Here is a 13,039-nt window from a genome sequence, read left to right as displayed (position 1 = left end):
TCTGGACCCCACTCCAGGCACAAGTTTCCACCCCTGCTGCCTCACTCCTTCCTCCTTCAGTGTTCTGCTGCTCTCCCTTCACCAGTCAGGTGCCAACTGCCAACTCCAACTGCCAACTCTGAGCTGGCTTCCCAACATTCTAAACCTGCCTCACACTGTCACAGGGTTCTAGAATGTTCTGGAAGGTACTAGTAGGTTCCAGCTATGTCTCAGGTGACAATGGGTGGCCACCATTTTGTGTTCCAGGCCCTCAGACAGAAGTTCCAGGGGTAGGGAAAATGGCTCCCTGACCCTGCATCAACACTAAAAAGTCTGGTGGTTCCCAAAAAGGAAAAATACTAACAGGGTTTGAGGCAAAAGTGGGACAAAATAAATAATGATGAGGAGGGACCACCCAAAGGGCTGACAGGTCTAACACGCGTCCCCCCCCCCCCAGCTGAAAGTGGGGAGAGCTACCCAACCCCTTGGGAGTTCTCATCACTAAGGCGGAAATACCTTGAGAGACCGTCTGCATTGGCGTGGTCCACTCCAGGCCGATGTTCCACCTGAAAGTCCATTCCCTGTAGGGAGATAGACCACCTTAGCAACTTGGGATTCTCCCCCTTCATCTGCATCAGCCAACGAAGGGGTCTGTGGTCGGTCTGAACTAGGAAGTGCGAGCCAAACAGGTATGGCCGCAGCTTCTTCAGAGCCCATACCACTGCAAAGGCTTCACGCTCTATTGCACTCCACTTCTGTTCCCTGGGAAGTAGTCTCCGGGATAGGAAGACCACGGGTTGATCCAGACCCTCTTCATTGAGTTGCGATAACACTGCCCCAATGCCATGTTCCGATGCATCCGTCTGGACAATGAACTCCTTGGAAAAGTCTGGGGCCCGTAGGACCGGGGCCTCGCACATGGCTTGCTTCAGTTTTACAAAGGCCTGCTGACAAGCCTCTGTCCAGACTACCCGTCGAGGTTGTTTCTTGGACGTAAGCTCCGTGAGGGGGGCCACAATGGTACCGTATCCCTTCACGAAGCGGCTGTAATATCCGGTGAGGCCCTGAAAAGCTCGGACCTCAGTCTGAGTCTTGGGGGGTTCCCAGGCCATGATGGCCTCGATCTTCGCCTGGAGGGGTTGCACCGCTCCCCTACCCACCAAGTGTCCAAGGTACACTACCGACCCCTGCCCGATCTGGCACTTGCTGGCCTTGATCGTTAAACCAGCTTGTCTCAGGGCCTGGAGAACAGCTTGCAGGTGACGCAAGTGATCCTCCCAGCTGTTACTGAAGACGGCTATGTCATCCAGATAAGCAGCAGAGAAACTCCATTCCAGTGAGGATCTGGTTCACCAGACGCTGAAACGTGGCAGGTGCGTTCTTGAGCCCAAAGGGCATCACACAGAACTGGTAGTGGCCTTTGGGCGTGGAGAAGGCTAACCTTTCCCTAGCTCCGTCAGTCAGAGAGATCTGCCAGTACCCAGAAGTAAAGTCAAAGGTACTTAGATATTGGGCAGCTCCCAGCCGGTCAATCAATTCATCCGCCCTTGGGATGAGCATCAGTTTTGGTTACTGAGTTCAGTCCCCGGTAGTCCACACAGAACCTCAGTTCCGGTAGTGCGGCTTTTGGTACTAGCACCACCGGACTGGACCAGGGGCTGCTGGAAGGTTCGATCACTCCTAGCTCCAGCATCTTAGTGACTTCACTGTGAATGCTGGCCTTCACCTTGTCTGACATCCGGTAGATCTTGGACTTCACAGGTGGGCTGTCTCCTGTGTCCACATCATGGACGCACAGGTGAGTCCTACCCGGAACAAGGGAGAACAACGAAGAGTACTGTCCCAGGACCTGGCGGCAGTCCTCCTGCTGTTCAGGAGTTAGAGATGGGGAGAGAATCACTCCCTCCACCGACCCATCCTTCTCTTGAGACGCAAACAACTCTGGGAGAGGCTCGCTTTCCATGTCCTCTGCTCCGTCAGTCACCATCATCAAAATGAGTTCGGGCCTCTCGTGGTGGGGTTTGAGGCGGTTGGCATGCAGCACCCGTAGGGGCTGACGAGGGGTCTTTAAGATCCACCAAGTAGGTAGCCTTACCCTTCTTCTCCAATACCTCAAAGGGTCCTGACCAGCGATCCTGGAGGGCGCTAAGCTCTCCTGGTTCGATCACCCACACCTTCTGGCCAGGCTCCAATTCCACCGGGTGAGCGTTGTGGTCATACCACGCCTTCATTACTGCTTGGCTGGCCTCCAAGTTGTCAGAAGCTTGCTTCCACAACTTAGCCATTTGGCTCCGGAAGGCCAGCATGTAGCTCACCACGTCCTGGGGAAGCTTTCTGGGAGTTCTTTCCCATCCGTCTCTCACCAGGCTGAGAGGTCCACGCACAGGGTGCCCATACAAAAGCTCGAAGGGGCTGAAGCCCACTCCCTTTTGTGGCACTTCCCTGTAGGAAAACAATAGACAGGGTAGGAGGACGTCCCATTTCCTCCGCAGGCTTTCAGGCAGACTTCTGATCATGCCTTTCAAGGTTTTGTTAAACCTCTCCACCAGACCATTGGTCTGGGGGTGGTAAGGAGTTGTGAACCGGTAGGTCACTCCACACTCCTTCCACATGGCCCGCATGTATGCTGACATGAAGTTGGTCCCCCTGTCGGACACAACTTCCTTGGGAAAACCCACTTGGGTAAAGATTCCCATCAGGGCCCTAGCCACAACAGGTGCTGTAATGGTCCTTAGAGGTATAGCCTCTGGGTACCGTGTGGCATGATCCACCAGAACCAGGATAAACCTGTGACCAGCTGTAGTAGGCGGATCTAATGGACCCACAATGTCGATGCCCACCCTTTCAAAGGGGGTGCTAACGACAGGAAGTGGTTCCAGGGGAGCTTTCAGCTTCACCCCTGTTTTCCCACTGGCTTGGCAAGACACACATGTCCGGCAGTAGGTGTCGGACGACACTTTCATTTGAGGCCAATAAAAGTGTGGGACAAGACGGGCGAAGGTCTTGTCTTGCCCCAGGTGTCCTGCCAAGGGGATCTCGTGAGCCAATTCCAGTAGGAAGGTTCGGTAACGTTGAGGGACTTCTAAGGCTCGTGACGATCCATGTAGGGGTGCCTTGGGTTCACTGTAGAGGAGGCCATCCTCCCAGTAAAGATTGTAGTTCCCCTCAACGTTCCCTGCTGCCTGGGCTTCGGCCTGTCGCCTCAGTCCCTCAAGGGTAGGGCACTCCCTCTGGCCCTTGCAGAATTCCTCCCTGGTCGGCCCTCCCTCCACGTGCCACTCGGCCGGGATGGGTAGGTCCTCCAGTTTGGTAACATCCCCCACCGCGGACTCCTGGTCCACCACCTCCAGTGGCCTATCCGTCACACGGGGCGCGGATGCCGAGGCAGGCTCCTCCTGTCCTCGGTTCTTCCCTTGGTCGGCAGCCGGCTGTGCCTTTGTTCCAGGCTCCAGTCGAAACAAACTCCCTCTCCGGGTAGTCGCGGACCCTGTGCTAACACAGGCCCAGTCAGGTGTACCCAGCATCTCAGCATGAGTCCGGTATTCCACCTCCTTCCAAGCATTGTGCTCCATGTCATTCCCCGGTAGACAATCGACCGGCACGGCAGGGCTTACGGCAACTCGAAGTGAACCTGCAACCCCCTCCCATTCAAAGGGAACCTCGGCCACCGGATAGTGGCCGGTTCTGCCGTCAGCCATCGCGGCTGGGTGGAGTACATCGGGAATTACCTGCTCTGGAGACACCAGTTGGCTACGTACCATAGTCATACTGGCTCCTGTGTCTCTCAGAGCCTCCCCTCTTTGGCCATTGATGGTGACCCACTGCCCATACTTTATAGTATTTGCGGGCACCTGGATCTTAGGAACCATCTCCCGTTCTCCCAGGGACACTAAAGTGACACCCGCCCACTCCCTTCCCTTAGTTAAGGGCATCTCCTCCCCGAGCACTACACTAGCTACTCCGGGGGCCTTTCCTCCAATGGGAGGGGGTGGTCTTTTCGGGCACTTCGCATCTCCCTTATAGTGTCCAACGCCACCGCACTCGAAGCAATGGACAACCCTTGGCTGCTGACTCTGGCCAGGATTAGGGTTTCTGGGTGGGTTAGCCCTAGGGATGAATCCTATTCCCTTTCCTTGGAAGTTATTTTGGGGGCCTTTAGAGAACTCCTTTTTCTTTTCCCCTCCCTCTTTCTTCTGGGGGGCGCCCTGTCCGGCCTTTTGAGTATCCCCTCCAGTCCCCCTTGTGGACACCCGGGTACTAGCCCAAATGTCCGCCTCCTCAGCAAGCTTCCGGGGATTGGTCAGCTTGCTATCCACCAGGTGTTGACGCAGTTCAGGGAAACATTTTTCGAGCAGGTGTTCCTTCAACATTAAATCAAACAACCCCTCGTAGTCCCTCACCTCACTGCCCTGAATCCAACCCTCTAATGCCTTCTTTGCATAGTCCAGGAAATCCACCCAATTCTGTGTGCCCAGTTTGTGGCTACACCGGAACTTCTGTCTGTATTTCTCGGGTGTTAGTCCAAACTTTCTTACGAGCGCCACTTTCATGGTGGGGTAGTGGGTCTGCTCCTCCTGCTCGAGGGCCAATAATGCATCCCTACCAGCTGGAGGCATGTATTTGTACAATCCCCCTCCCCAGTACTTCTCTGGCACCCCATGGGCCCTTAAAGAGACCTCATAGGCTGCTAGCCACTTGGCAATATCATCCCCTGCACTATAGCTAGCTACTATGTCTTTTGGCAGATAGGGTTTGGGTTCCCTGGTGATTTCTTTGTCTTTGCTGCCACCATTAGGAACAGTGTGTGCCCCGACTTGTAGGATCTGGAGATCTATTTCCCTCAGCCTCAACTCGTGAGCCATCCTCTGTCCCTCCTTCTCTTTCTCCAGCTCCGCCAACTTCCATGTGAGCTGTCTTTTCTCCCTCCGGTCAGTTAATTCTACTTCTGATAAGCCACCGCTAGAGACAGTGCTGCCCTTCCTGGAAAGTGTTCTGGGCCCCGCTAACAGGTTCCCCACCTCAGGTTGGTACAACCCAGCCCCCTCGCCATCAGGCTCTCCATCCCTGTCCTCCTGCTCAGCCTTACTTTCTCGTCGTGCCTCCCCCCAAGCCCTCAAGCTGGTCTGGAGTTCACCCTTCTTGGCACCAATACACCCCCTCTCTCTGACAAAACTCTCTGAGTTGGGCCACAGTATAAGTTTCCAGGTCTTCCAACACAAACTCCATTTTGCCCACTCAGAATAGAAGACCGGTGTTTACAGAAGCTATGCAGGGGGGTACCTTTTGTAATACCTCCTCCCACCACCAGAGTAAATTTGGAAAAAACAAAACTCAGAATTAGGAAGTCCGCTTTGAGAAAACTCCCGGTGTAGGCCTATGGACTACCCACAGTTATTGTCGAGTGGACGCAAGCACAGCTCTATCCCACCGCTGAACACCAATTATGTTAGAGAACCCCGGGCAACCGGGGTTTAGCAGTCACCCAGGGGTTTCCCAGCACAAGGGGTAGCTTGGCTCGAGCGGTCGGGGGTCAGGCACCGTGTTAAGCGTACGTCACACCCTCACAATAACCATGCGTTCATCCGTTCCAAAAACGACTCTACACCGTAAAAATTTATGAAAATATCTCTGTGTTTATCTTGTTTCCTCTTAGTTGCAGGTTAAATAAATAATAACACACTTACAGTACACAAAGCTTCTTCTGTAAAAAGGGTAGGTCAATTAAATAAGCTCAGATCATAAATAATCAATGAATAAATAGATGTGCATAAAATACATAGGCAAATAAATACTGTAAGGGAATAAATACTGTGAGACAATAAATACTGTGAGACAATAAATACTGTGAGACAATAAATACTGTGAGACAATAAATAGGATAAATACAAAGAATACAATACTCTCAATAAATATAAGCCATCAGTACACTTTCAAATCAGGTCACATTTGTGAGGTACTAAGGGTTGATTTGGCCCAATCACAGCTTGTGGTTATGTGGATGGCCTGAGGGTGTCTCACCTAGCTTGGATAAGGCTGAGGCTAAAACTGAGGTAGATCAAGGGTAATCTAGGAATCTGGCTCTCCCAAACTACACAACCCCTCACACAGGTCACTGTATCAGTCTCAGTCCACCCCTGGCACTCCCAGACTGGTCCTAACACCTCTCTAGACCCTAGGATGGTCTCTTGGGGCTCCACAGGGCCTTAGGCGCCCTCTATTCCACTTACTGCCCTCTTTATGAACTTCCGACTCCACCGGAGTCGTGTCGACGCCGTGAGGCGGTTCCGGTTCGATGTCGCTAGCCGGCCTCGGCTCGATGTCAGTTCTTGTCGACGCCGTGAGGCGGTTCCGGATCGATGTCGGCGGGCGGCCTCGGCTCGATGTCGCTGGGCAGCCTCGATTCGATGTCGGTCTCCGGCGTCACAGGGACACGATCTCCCTACTTCCGGGTGTCTCCGGAGTGCGACCTCCACTCCCGACCTCCGGTGCTCTTCCCTTCAGGTTCCGGCGACTCCGGAGTGCGATCTCCACTCCCGACCTCCGGTGCTCCTTTCCTCAGGTTCCGGCGACTCCGGAGTGCGATCTCCACTCCCGACCTCCGGCACGATTCACCTCGGTCTCCGGCGACTCCGGAGGGCGGACTTCACTCCCCCGTCGACGCCGCACACTCGACCTCAGGTGACTTCCTCTGGCGTCTCCACGACCTCCGTCGGCGCCCTCTCTCGACCTCTGGCGGCTCCGGGTACGACGTCTGCTTTCCAGTCAGCGCCGCTTCTTCACCTCCGGCCCCAGGTCTCTAGGCTTCTCGGCGTCGGACTCCAGGAAGATACCAATAGACAGGTCAGGAACTTGCTGTTCTTTACTTTCAAGGCCTGTTCCGGCTGTTCAGGTCCTTGAGTTGGTTCTTCTTGACTTTATCCCACACAGGGCTCTAGGCTGGGCTCAGTCAGTAGGGACTAGTATCAAGGGTGGGTTTCTGGACCCCACTCCAGGCACAAGTTTCCACCCCTGCTGCCTCACTCCTTCCTCCTTCAGTGTTCTGCTGCTCTCCCTTCACCAGTCAGGTGCCAACTCCAACTGCCAACTCTGAGCTGGCTTCCCAACATTCTAAACCTGCCTCACACTGTCACAGGGTTCTAGAATGTTCTGGAAGGTACTAGTAGGTTCCAGCTATGTCTCAGGTGACAATGGGTGGCCACCATTTTGTGTTCCAGGCCCTCAGACAGAAGTTCCAGGGGTAGGGAAAATGGCTCCCTGACCCTGCATCAACACTAAAAAGTCTGGTGGTTCCCAAAAAGGAAAAATACTAACAGGGTTTGAGGCAAAAGTGGGACAAAATAAATAATGATGAGGAGGGACCACCCAAAGGGCTGACAGGTCTAACAATGTCGCTTTTTCCTCAATCTGCCTTTGTATATTCTAACATATGCCAAAGGCAAAAGTGGAACTGGTCCAACCAATTTTGTCCACAGATTGACAAAGCAAGAAAGCACGTCAATAAGTCTGTTTCTGCTTTCCTCAGAGACTATGGTATGGGTTCTATATACCACAACAACTTGCGTTACAACATGCAAGACATTTATAGAGGAGATGGTGTACATTTCCATGATGAAGGGAACAGAGTCTTCCTCTTGAACTTTAGACTCTGCATCGGTACTTACTTGTAGGTACCGAAAAACACTCAATGAACACAAGGGCTCTTTTTAGAGCCACCTAATATCGAAACACTTAAAAGTGATTTTTATTACTTTTTTTTATAATGTTTTTTTTTCGGGTGCGCGCTGGGTGCGCGCACCTCGTGATGTTTTTTAGGTTTTTTCGGGTACGCGCAGAGTGCGCGCACCTCGCGATGATTTAAAAAAAATTTAAATCTTTTTTTGCCCTTCGTGGTCCTACTGTGCCCCCCTGACAATGACTAGGGGGTCTACAACTCCCTACCCTGCCCCCTCTTCACGGTCTCCACCTTTCCTTTTTAGTGCGACAGACAAAATGTCGGCCGACACTTCCTGATTTCGACCGATTCGAATGTTTACTGACATCTAACAACCAATCAGAATGACGCTCGCGCACAGGGCTTGCTCAGTGCGCGCACAGTACGCGCGTATAGATATTGATATGCTTTTAAATGCTATTTTCTCAGGAAATACTGAACAGATTTACACCAGACCTGCAAAAGGCACTTCCTTGACCTTATGGCTACCTCTCTGCCAAATTTCAAGTAATTTTGTTCAGCCGTTCGGGCTGTAGCTGTGTCTAAAGGTCCTATGGGAAAATGCATGGGGAAAACACGTTTTGGGACCCCCCCTTTTTCTCGGCCCCCGCTTGACGATTCACCCCGCGACTTTCAGGGTAGGAGCTGAACGGAGCGCCCCATTAGTTTTGAAAATTTCGCGAGGATTCGTCAACCGGCGCCAAAGTTATTCAAAATAGAATTTTCAGATTTCCTATGGAAACATGGTCCTAACTATAACTATCTACTGGCGACCACCAGTAGATTATTTATATTAGAAAGGTTTCCCGAACGCGTCAGCTCCACTCCTGTCGGGGCCGGTGCGAGTTCCCGGGTTCGGGTCCCGGTATATATTAATGAAAACTCCTCAAGGCTGTATCCAAGAAAAAGAATACTCGCACTCCAAGGCTCGGTCATTCAAAAATAGATTTATTGGCAACGCGTTTCGAGCAGACGCTCTTCTTCACTAGCCACCATTGTAAATCACAATATATCATTTTGCTCGAGTCCAAGAACCCTTTTGGCCTCAATGAGGATGAGGAGCTTTTTGTTCATATATGATGTTTTATAATGCAGCTGGAACATCATTACCATTATTATTATATTTTTTGTGTCGATATGAAACTTTTTGTATCTGCTACTTGATTTTCCCTACCTCCTGTTAAACTGTGTACATAACTCTGTACAAATATTCAATTTCATTTGTTTTTTCACTCTGTTTTCAATAGGACAGGTGTAAAAGGCCACTTGACCTGATTTTTGAGAGTAAATGAACTGGTATCTGTTAATGCCACTGGGCAATAATACTCCCTTGTGCACTTGCAATTGATGTAATGAGAATTATGTTTTTTCCTTTCTCACTGTGAGGGGTTTGTAAAGTTTTCTTTCTATTGCCATGCTCGGGTGACGAGCAACATTTAGTCCTCTTTTTATGTTTATTACACACGATAAATAGTGGTAGAGTGATTTACAATGGTGGCTAGTGAAGAAGAGCGTCTGCTCGAAATGCGTTGCCAATAAATCTATTTTTGAATGACCGAGCCTTGGAGTGCGAGTATTCTTTTTCTTGGATACAGCCTTGAGGAGTTTTCATAGATAGATAGATATATATATATATATATATATCTATCACAAAGGGTGGAACGGGAGGGGTGGGGTGGGATCTCCACAATCACTACAGTAGGTTTAAAACAAACCCCAACCTCCCCGGCAGTCCTAACAGGCTCATGCCTGACGGTAGTGGGAGGGTTCCCATGGGGGAGTTGATGGGAGGGGCACGGGGTGGGAGCAGTGGGGGGGAAACAAATTGTCCTCATTTCACACATTGTCCTTTTGTGAGAAATATGGAACAGAGATCCCCGGGTCCAGGCCCCTTAGATGGTAGGGAAGGAAGATCACCTACAAATTACAACGTGGAACGTAAGTGGTTTAAGAACAAAAAGCAGACAGGGTCTGGTAATGAGGTATCTGAAAGACTCACTAGCTCATATAAGTATTATTCAAGAGACCCATCTTACAGCAGTAGAGAGCAGAGAGCTTTACAGAAAACAAAAATGGATACAGAGCTATGTTGCCTCCGAGCAATCTGAATATTCCAAAGGAGTGGTGATAATAATTAGGAAAGGATCAGGAGTTGAGATAACTTCCTCAAAAACGGACAGCTCAGGCAGATGGGTCACGGCCACTCTTAGAGGTACAGGCTTCGAAATCGTCTGCGTAGGGTTTTATGCCCCTAACGTTGACGATCCCCAGTATATAGTAGACCCGCAACTTAGGGTAGCTTGGGCAGCTGCACCAGTAATAGGGGGGATTTTAATACGCTATTGGAGCAATATTTGACAGGTCCAACAGCAGGAGTGGCTTCCAACACCAAGGGACCAAGACAAGACAAGCCTTAAATCATATGTTATCTGAACTGGGCTTGGTTGCCTCCTGGAGGCATTTAATGCGAGACAAAAGAGAATATACCTTCCATAGACAAAAAATACCGTCACTTCTCACGACTGGATGGGGAGTTGGTAGGATGTCTTAAAGATGTACATATACTCTCAGGACATATCTCCGACCATGAGATGGTCAGCACCCTACTGAAAGGTGTAAGAAAGATAAATAACGCCAGTGCTAATTTCTGCTAAGAAACAGAAAATAATTAAACAATTATTTTTAATAGCTATTTAAAATCCAATTCAATGGTGAAGTTGGACTTGCTATAAATATTAAGGTAAAGGTACTTGTAGAGAGTTACTTTTTCCCTATCTAAAGCCTCTAGAGGCCTGTTTGCATTTGCTCTCCCATTATTGCCAACCAGTAATTAGCATTTGAATGAGTGTTAAGTGTTTCCCAGGAGCAAACAATAGGCTGACCTGAATAAGCAGAGATGACCCCTCCAAACCTGACAGAATATGCAGGGTGAGGTTGTTAGCAGTGTCCCATCCTGTTTAATGTCCAATCCTGCTTCACAGGTGCTGGACCCGGCCCTTTCTGCCGGGTCATCCCCAAACTTTTTGCCTTCACCCCCCTGTTTTCTGAACTTGTTTGTGTTGCCTTTTAGGCCTCTGCACACTATACCACTGCTAACCAGTGCTAAAGTACTTGTGCTGTCTCCTTTAAGCATGGTAAAATTGTCTTACACTCAGTTGGCACATTTAATTTACTTGTAAATGCGTCCAGTGGCTAAGAAAAGCACCTGAATTGGGTATAAGCCTGAAACGTAGGGGTAAACGGAAGTAGTGAGAGGATGCATTAGCCTCTTAGTATAAGGATTTTTTTTTTTAAAGAGTTTTGAAGTACACAGTATCATCAGTGTAGAAATGAGGTAATGCATAAAAGCTCAGGGTTAGCTACGTGTGGCATATAAACATTGTTAGATGTGTCAGCCTTAGGGTGGTCTTCCCCCAAACATTTTGCCTTACTCCTCATTTATGCTGATTTTGTATTTGTTGGCCTTAGGACTTGGTACACTTTACCAGTGCTAAAGTGTTGGTGCTCACACCCTAAAACATGGTGACATTGGCCTGCACACTATTGGTTCATTTTATTTCCTTATAAGTCCTTAATAAGGTGGTACTACATGCACCGGGGCCTGTAAATTAAATGCTACTAGTAGGCCTGCAGCACTTATTGTGCAACCTACTTAAGTAGCCGTTTAAACATGTCTCAGGCTTCCCATTGTTACCTGTAAGTGCAGTATTAACTGCCATTTTGACCTTGCAAAATAAGCTTTTTGTCGGGCCTAAAACATTTTTTTCATTACATATGTCACTCCTAGGGTAGGTCCTAAACAGACCATAGGGCAGGGTGCAGTGTACTTAAAAAGTTGGACAGATACTTCTAACTTTGACATGTCCTGGTAGTGAAAAACTCTCAGTACTGCCATGCCTACCCCTCCTATAGGATAACATTGGGTTACCTTATTACATTTAATAAGTGATAACTTTCAATTGGGAGCAGGTAGGAAAGTCAAGTTTGGTCTCTAAAGAATTGTAATTTAAAACCCTCTTTATTGGTAAAGTCGGATTTTAAGTCGCAATTCTGAAAATGCCACTTTTAGAAAGATGCCATTTTCTTTTCCCAACCATTTGGTGTCAGCAGCCTGTATCCTGGGTCACATGACTAGGTGCAGCTGGTCTTTGTGGATTACTTCCAGATAATTAGACAAAGGGGATATAGGTGTTGGTAGGATGGACCATCTCTGAGTTGATAGGGAGGATGAACTGTCACCTACCACATTTACACATAACAAAGACTGTGCCTCAGCACACTCAAATAGTGTTTGACACTAGCCGTTTATGACCCCAGACAAGCTGGGGCTGAGCAGGGAGACAGGAATTCCAAACACCTCTGGGGGGTGGAAACCTCCAGAATCTTCTCCTACTTCAAAGCTGGCACCAAGTATGAATATTGGACCCAACTTCTCTGTACACCTCTGGACCTGTGGAAGACTCAGAAGAACTGTTGTGCTGCTCTGCTGCAAGAAGGACCGCTAGTCTGGTGCCCTTCAATGCTTTTGCCCTGCTGGTCTGTGGCCTGAGTTAGAAGGACTGGGCTTGCATCTTGAACCCAGGACCACCGTAGTGACTGCAAGGGCTAGTTGGCAAAATAAGCTTTTTGTCAGGCCTAAAACATTTTTTTCATTACATATGTCACTCCTAGGGTAGGTCCTAAACAGACCATAGGGCAGGGTGCAGTGTACTTAAAAAGTTGGACAGATACTTCTAACTTTTACATGTCGTGGTAGTGAAAAACTCTCAGTACTGCCATGCCTACCCCTCCTATAAGATAACATTGTGTTCTAATATTTCGATTACAATCCGTTGGTCAAGTGGTATGGATCCTTGACGGGGATCTTTTGCGAGTACCGACCCATTTCCGTCCGCAATACCCTCCCTGTTTGTGTTGTTACTTTGCAAGGCAGCTGAGCAGTAACTGGTCTGCTTCTGAACTATATGTTCATGGCCCCTCACCACCGACTATGTAGCCCCATTGTACCAGTTCATTGTACAATGGCACTTTGACTTTGGACTAAATCGTTTGGACCTCATAAAGCCATATTTTCTATGGGTGGGAATTAGAGTTCACTTTTGAGTGGGGGTTTTCAGGTGCTTAAAAACATTTGTGGAATTCTCAGTTGCCTATCTTCAAACCTATTGAACACTGAGAGGCCACGATAACAGCAGACATATCCCACCATACTGGATTCACAGTTAGAATGTTACCCTGCACCTTTGTTCCACTGACCGGACCTGGTGGCTTAGTGGACTGGTGCGTCCACTGTAGGTGTCTGTGTTCAACCTCATGGTCACAGGTTCAGATCCCGGCGGGTGAACTCAG

General features: G+C 49.3%; 1 protein-coding gene across 2 annotated transcripts in view; it reads left to right on the top strand.

Annotated features, from left to right (window-relative positions):
• LOC146813483 (uncharacterized) overlaps positions 1 to 13,039 on the top strand; it is a 75,653-nt gene that overhangs the window by 59,075 nt on the left and 3,539 nt on the right. The window lies entirely within an intron of this gene.

Source organism: Triturus cristatus, chromosome 7, assembly GCF_964204655.1.
Source record: "Triturus cristatus chromosome 7, aTriCri1.1, whole genome shotgun sequence".
Taxonomy (NCBI): domain Eukaryota; kingdom Metazoa; phylum Chordata; class Amphibia; order Caudata; family Salamandridae; genus Triturus; species Triturus cristatus.
This window is presented reverse-complemented; position numbering and strand designations above follow the sequence as displayed.